This window comes from Vipera ursinii, assembly GCF_947247035.1.
Source record: "Vipera ursinii genome assembly, chromosome: Z".
Taxonomy (NCBI): Eukaryota; Metazoa; Chordata; class Lepidosauria; order Squamata; family Viperidae; genus Vipera; species Vipera ursinii.
The window spans coordinates 1,418,827-1,426,326 of record NC_139517.1 but is presented as its reverse complement, the minus strand read 5'-3'; positions in this window follow the sequence as shown (position 1 = coordinate 1,426,326).

The window sequence follows — 7,500 nt, the reverse complement described above, 5'->3', positions numbered from 1 at the left end:
TTGTAATAATGGGAACGTTTGGTTACTTAAAACTTGGAAATTAGAGATATTAAATGGTCAGTTAAATATTAGCAGGAAATTAAAAACGGGGGGGGGGAAAAACTAATTAGGACATTGATTGTCTATAAAGACTGAATGTTAAAGGAATAAGGATATGTATAAGCCAAAAATTATTGACAAATGTAAGAATGTCATTTTTATTTAATGGATTTAATAAGAATGGTATTAGTTTAACCAGGAGATAGTAAATACTAAGGGGAAAAGAGAGGAAAAATCTAATGTAGCAGCTCGAGACTTCTACTTAAGATACTTGTATGACATTATATTATTGATTAACCCAGCTGCCACACGGCTTTTCAATACTTAAATGTAAAATTAGAAAATCAATGAAACATTTTTTTAAAAAATTGAGTCTGTCACATGGGTGACCCGCTTTATGACCATCACAACAGGGATCCAATACGGTCATAAGTCGAGGACTACTTATTAGATAGATAGATAGATAGATAGATAGATAGATAGATAGATAGGGGACGCGGTGGCTCAGTGGGTTAGGACGCTGAGCTTGTCGATCAGATGGTCAGCAGTTTGGCGGGTTGAATCCTGAGTGCTGCGTAAGCCCTAAATGGCATGGGTCCGGGCTATTTACAGGAGCAGTTGAGCTCCGGATGGCTCCCGACCTTCGCTCTTTTCGCTGCAACCTGAAGACTTGGTTGTTTGAACAGGCCAGCCTGGACTGAGGGATTGGATTTTAGAGTTAAATTTTAAAAAATTTAAATTTTAGAATGTGTTTATTACTTAGGGCTATTGATTTAATCTTATTTTAATTTTTATATCTTGTGCGTTGTTAGTGTTTTTTGCCCTGTACGCCGCCCCGAGTCCTTGGAGAGGGGCGGTATATAAATCTAATAAAATAAAATAAAAAATAAACAGAGTGAGCGCCTGTTACGCGTCCCAGCTTCTGCCAACCTAGCAGTTCGAAAGCACATAAAAATGCAAGTATTTTCCATAGGGACCACTCCGGTGGGAAGGTAACAGCGTTCCGTGCGCCTTTGGCGTCTAGTCATGCCGGCCACAGGACCACGGAGACGTCCTCGGACAAGCGCTGGCTCTTCGGCTTTGAAACGGAGATGAGCACCGGCTCCTAATCCGTCCGGGGATGGCAGTGTGAGGCCTGCAGGAAACTCCAGTCCAGGTTTTCCTGTTGAACTACTCACGACTAGCTAGAAAAGAGTGAGCTAGCTTCTGAGAAAACCCGGGATGGATTCTGGCTAACCCAACTGTGGATTTAGACCTGCAAACATGCCATTGGCCTCTAGGTGTCAGACTTGCCGCAACTTTGCTTTTGTACTTACAAAACTTCCCCGAATTTTTTTTCTAATATTAATGAGAATAATTAATATCTGGATTGCAAATATCCACTGGTTTTGTAGTATCCCTGTGAGAACCTAGCCAATTACTGGAATAAGTTGATATTTCATTAGACAGAAAATGCAATATTTTTACTGTAAGGTAGTGTTTCTCAAACTGGGTAACTTTAAGACACGGGGACTTCAACTTCTGGAAGTCCCCGTGTCTTAAAGTGTGGAGTTTGAGAAACACTGCTGTAGGCCTACCAAATCTAAATAAACGTTAGATCTGAGTAACAGCCATAATCCTACCTCTATTTTAATCTTTTGCAATTTTAATCTCTTTGTACGCTTAGAATTGTTTTTAACCTCTCCGTTTTTGCTATCTTGCCAGCCGGCTAGAATTACTTGGGAGAGCCAGATAAACAGCATATAAATTTAATAAATAATCATCGTAATCCGAAGAAGATCAACTCTTTTTTATTCAAAGGCAGACCTTATTTTAACAGCGTCTTTTCAAAGCAGCAGAAGGGAATTCAATAAATAGTTCTGTTTTTAACAATTAAGTTTCTGGTTTGAGCCCACCTGACTTCTGGAGAAAAAAATGAGCAGAAGATTTGCAATTCGGTAATCTGTAAATTCTTTAAATAGAGAAGTTTGAAGTGTTGAATAGAATAGAATAGAATAGAATAGAATAGAATAGAATCTGGAAGGGACCTTGGAGGTCTTCTAGTCCAGCCCCCTGCTCAAGCAGGAGAACCTATAGTACCATCTCAGACTAGTGACTGTCCGGCCTCTCCTTAAAAACCTCCAGTGACGGAGCGCCCACAATTTCTGGTGGCAAGCTGTTCCACTGGTTGATTGTCCTCACTGTCAGGAAGTTTCTCCTTAATTCCAGGTTGCTTCTCTCCTTGGTCAGTTTCCAACCATTGTTTCTCGTCCTGCCCTCTGGTGCTTTGGAGAATAACATGACCTCTTCTTTGTGGCAGCCCCTCAGATACTGGAATTCTGCTATCATGTCTCCCCTATTTCTTCTTTTCTCTAGACTGGCCAAACCCAAGTCCCTCAGCCGTTCTTCGTATGTTTTGGTCTCTAGGCCTTGGATCCTCTGAGTTGCTCTTCTCTGAACTTTTTCCAAACTCTCAACCTCTTTTTTGTGATATGGTGACCAAAATTGGCTGCAGTATTCCAGGTGTGGCCTCAGTAGGGTTTTGCAAAGCGGTACTAATGCCTCATGTGATCTTGATTCTGTGCCTCTGTTTATGCAACCCAGGATCGTGTTGGCTTTTCTGGCTGCTGCCGCACACGGCTGGCTAAGGGTCAAGCCCATCGTCCACTAGGACTCCGAGGTCCCTCTCACCGTCGCCGTTTTTGAGCCAAGTTTTGCCCAATCTGTGCTTGTACCTTTGATTTTTCCTGTCTAAATGTAAAACTTTGCTTTTCTCCACCTTGAAACTCATTTTGTTGGACGGGGACCCTAGTTCAAGTTGGTCAAGATCTATAGCAAGATTAGAGGCTGCTTAGAGAGTCCTCGGTTTAGGTTCAGCGACCATTCGAAGTTACAACGGCCCTGGAAAAAGGGACTTACGGCTGTTTTTCACACACTTACAACTGTGGCAGTTAATCCCCCCGGGTCCCGCCATCAAAATTCAAATGCTTGAAGCGTCCCCAGTGTGTGTGTGTGTGTGTGTCACACGATCCGCTTTCGGCACCTTCTGTCCAGCCAAGTCAATGGAGGGAAGAGGATTCGCTGAACAGACATGTGACTCGCTTAACGACGGTGGCGAGAATGATCGTAAAACGGGGCAAAACTCACTTAGCAACCGTCTCGCTCAGCAACGGAAACGTTGGGCTCCATTGTGGCCATTAAGCCGAGGACTTCCTGTGCTTTCCAGATGGGTGGGGGGCAGCGGAGGAGAGCGGAGCCCCTCCCTCACCTGGCTGTGCTGCACCTCAGGTGAAGAGCCAAGGGGGGGCGGGGTGGGGGGGCTGCCTGGATTCCCGGGGTCCCCCCCCCGTTTAACCCAGCAGCTGAATGTTTGACATTTGCTGGAAATGACTCCGTCTAAAAATACGGCGCTGGGCTCCCGACAGCCCCACGTGCTCAAGATCAGCTTTCCTGAGCTGGCACCGTGGCGAGTCTCGCACTCGGGGTTCCGGGAAAACTGGAGCGCGCTGACGTGGTGCACCTGCCGACTGGCAGCTTTTTGGTGAGAGCAATGGCCTTTTCAACCACGCTCGTCCTCCCCCACACAGGAGGAAAAGAAGGCGAAGTCGTGTTGCTCTCCTGAGCCAGGAACTGCGCAGATAAACTGCCCCTGGCCAGGAGGGCTCTGTACTTTTAGTTGGATTCCCCTCTATCCAGATGTAGCCTCTGAAGCTGTTAAGGGGCTAGAAGGTGAGTTCTAGTCCTGCCTGAGGCATGAGAGCCAGCTGAGTGACTTTGGGCCAGTCCCTCCCTCCCTCCCTCCCTCTCAGCCCGGCCCACCTCACAGGGCTGTTGTGGGGAGAAAAGGAGGCAGAAGGAGGGATGTTCGCCACCTTGGGTTACTTATAGAGTAATGAAGGTGGGAGAAGAATCTAATATAGATCATAGATAGATAGACTGATAGACAGACAGACAGACAGAGACAGAATGGATGGATAGATGAGATGATAGATAGATAGATAGATAGATAGATAGATAGATAGATAGATAGATAGATAGATAGATAGATAAGATCGATCATAGAGATAGGTTTAGGGAGATATAGATAGAGAGAGACAGACAGATAATAGAGATAGACATAGGGAGATAGATAGATAGATAGATAGATAGATAGATAGATAGATAGATAGATAGATAGACAGACAGACAGACAGGGAGATTAGATAGATAGATAGATAGATAGATAGATAGATAGATAGATAGATAGATAGATAGATAGATAGATAGATAGATAGATAGATAGATGATAGATAGATAGATATTGAGAGAGAGAGAGAGAGGATAGAGGATAGACCAATAGGATAGAAAGAGGGGGGATAGAGAGAGGGAGAAAGAGAGAGGATATAGATAGAGAGATAGAGAGGATGGATGGATAGAGAGGAGAGAGAGAAAGTGAAGAGAGAGAGGAGAGAGAGAGAGAATTCAATCCATCCATCAATATGGCCAAAGGCGTTGGGTGTGTGTGTGTGACCACAGCTGCAGATGACCCCCCCCTCGAGCAGGCGCTGGGCATGACCAGCAGCAGCTGAGAAACCAGAGAGGCCAAAGGCTCCACTGGGATTAAAGCAGAGGCCGACAGGGAGGGATGAAGGGGGCATGATCTCCCCCCCCCACAACAAGCGAAAGGACATAGCCAGGATCGGGGGGGGGGCCTGGCTCGGCCTCCAGACACGTGCAGAGGGTCTCTCCGTCCCGTCCCAGGCGGAAGGTGAGCCCATGCAAGGCGCAAAGGCTGCTGGAAAGGCCAGCGCTATTTTGGGGGGTAGGAAGAGCGGCCTAAACCCCGGGGGTGTGTGTCTCGTCTCTGCACCCCCCCACTTCAAAAGGGGGGGAGAAATAAATCCAGGCGGTCCCCGACTTACGACCGTTCTTCCCGCAACCGTTCACAGTGACGACAGCACTGAGAGAAGGGACTTAATTCGCACTTACGACCGTCGCAGCCTTTTTATTCCCCCCCCCCCCAGGGTCACGCGATCAAAACTTGGACAGCGTCCCGGGGGTGGGTGGGTCATGTGACCGCCATTTTGCGACCGCCCCAGCAGGCTGAATTCCAAAGAGGGGGCAAGCCCGATTCGCTTAACGACCACGTGCTTCACTTAACAACGGTGGCGATGGGCTGAACGACGATGGCAAAAAATGATAGTACAATCGGGCGCGCCTCACTTAATGGCTGCGGGAAGTTCTGGCCCCAGCTGTCGTCGTAAGCCGAGGACTGAACCGTGAGTTCAGAGAGGGGCTTTTAAGCGCGTCCGGAGACCCAGCCCCACCGGGGAGTATTGGGAGATGCGAAAGGGTTTAGCCTGCAGAAGGGGCCACTGAGGCTGCAAATGGGAAGAGAATTAATTATGCAGGTCTTCTTCGAACTGAGTCCAAAATTTCCGCCGCTAAGCGAAACAGCGGCTGTGAGTTTTGCTCCGTTTTACGGCCTTTCTTGCCACCGTTGTTAAGTGGATCGCTGCGGGTGTTAAAGCAGTCACATGGCTGTTAAGCGAATCCGGCTTTTTTCCCCTCCTTCCCTGACTTTGGCCGCAAAAGGGGGATCACGTGACACACACCGCACACACACACCCCGGGGACGCTGCCACCGTCGTAAATATGAGTCGGTCGCCAAGCGTCCGAATGAGCCGACTGTTGGAACTCCTTAAAAACCGAGACAGTCCCATCGAAGGCCGTGTTTTCATCTCTTCCCAGTGCGCTGACCGATCGGAAGAGGGTTGGGGGTGGGGGTTGGACTAGATGACCTCTGAGCCCCCAAAGTTTAGACTGACTCCTCCGTTTCGCAGATTAGAGCCTCCAAAAGAATTCTTCAATAGCTAAGAAAAAGCGAAGAACCACCGCTGGGAGACGGTCCCAGCGGGCAAGGATTTGGGGATGGGGGCTTTTCTTGCCCTCCAGGCGAGCCCCCTCCTCCCTCCCTGGCCCCTTAGCACCTGCTCGGCCTCTGCTGCCCTCCCACTCAATTTAGGCTAAGCCAGGACTCTCGCACCCGGCTCCAGTTGGTGCTGCCAGGCTGTCCTTGCAGGCTATTTTGGGACCCAGCCTAGGCGCCCTGGTTTGGCCGGAGGGTCCCTGAGGAGGGGGCGGGGTGGCATATCCGAAAGGCACATGCTTGGGGGGGGGATCTTTCTCTAAAGGACACTCAAGAAAGAGCAAACACAAGACCTGGGACCTGTTTTTTTGGGGGGGAGGTATAAAGACCTCCCTCCCACCCCCCTTCCCTTCCTCTGTTTCTGTCCCGGGGCTCAAGTTACCGACCCCCCCTCCGCCGCCCCCCTCCCTCCCCATGGCCTGCGGGCAGCTGTGCCATCCCGTGACTGTAATGCGAGGGTTGGCACACGTCTTGACGACCCCCCCCCTCGTCCAAAGTTAAACTGGCTGCGTTCCCACTCCTACATCTGCCCGCCTTGCACCGGCTGCTCAGTCATCGCGCTTCAGCTGCTATGCCAAAGGGGCGAGGGGGGGGGGCGGCGGTGGCAGGGATTTTTTTTAGGGGTTGGGGGGTCTTCTCGACCCGGGTTAGGGGGAGGGTGTTGTCTGAACTGCCCCGCCTCCCGCGAGTCGATAGGCTGGGTCTCAAGGGGGGAGAAGAGCAGGGGTAGAAGGGGATTTGTGGGGTGGGGGGGTTGAGAGAGAAAGAAAAGGGATTTTTCCCCTCTGGTTGTTCCTGACTGCTTTTTTCGGGGGGGGGTTTAGGGTTAGGGTTTTTTTTGGGGGGGGGTTAAATAAAACACGGAAGGTGAAGGGTTAAGCTTCGAGGTGGGGGGGGAGCAGTAAAGCCTACCTGGTTTGCTCTCCTTATTGTGCCAGGTAGATCCCCCCCCTCAAACAAGGCTACCTTAACCAGCAAAATTACATCTCCCTTTGTCGTTTGTCTCTTTCTCCCCTTACTTATTCCTTGTCCTCGCGTTTGTTTTTCTTAGATGTTCATTGGTCCGTTCTTTAATCATTTATTTATTCGTTATTTGTTCCTTATTATTTGTTGATTCGTGCTGTTCATTTATTTACTATTCGATTGTTTAGACATTGTTTACTTGTTTGTTTACCTATTCATTGTTCATGTGTTCGTTTATCTCTTCTTCATTCATTTGTTCTTAGTTTTATTCATTACTTTTATTTATTCTTTAATCTGTTTATTCAGTTTGTTGTTTGATTATTAGTTATTATTTGCTTGTTCATACATGATTTATTTTATCTGTTTGTCTCTGTCTGTCTGTCTTTCTATCTATCCATCCCTGTATCTATATCTGTCTGTCTGTGTATTTATCCATCCATGTATCCATATCTGTCTATCATCTCTCTCTCTCTCTTTCTATCTATCTATCATCCATCTATCTATATCTGTCTGTGTCTACCTATCCATCCATCCATCTATCATCCATGTATCCATCTCTGTCTGTCTATCATCTCTCTCTAGTCTATCTATCTATCTATCTATCTATCATC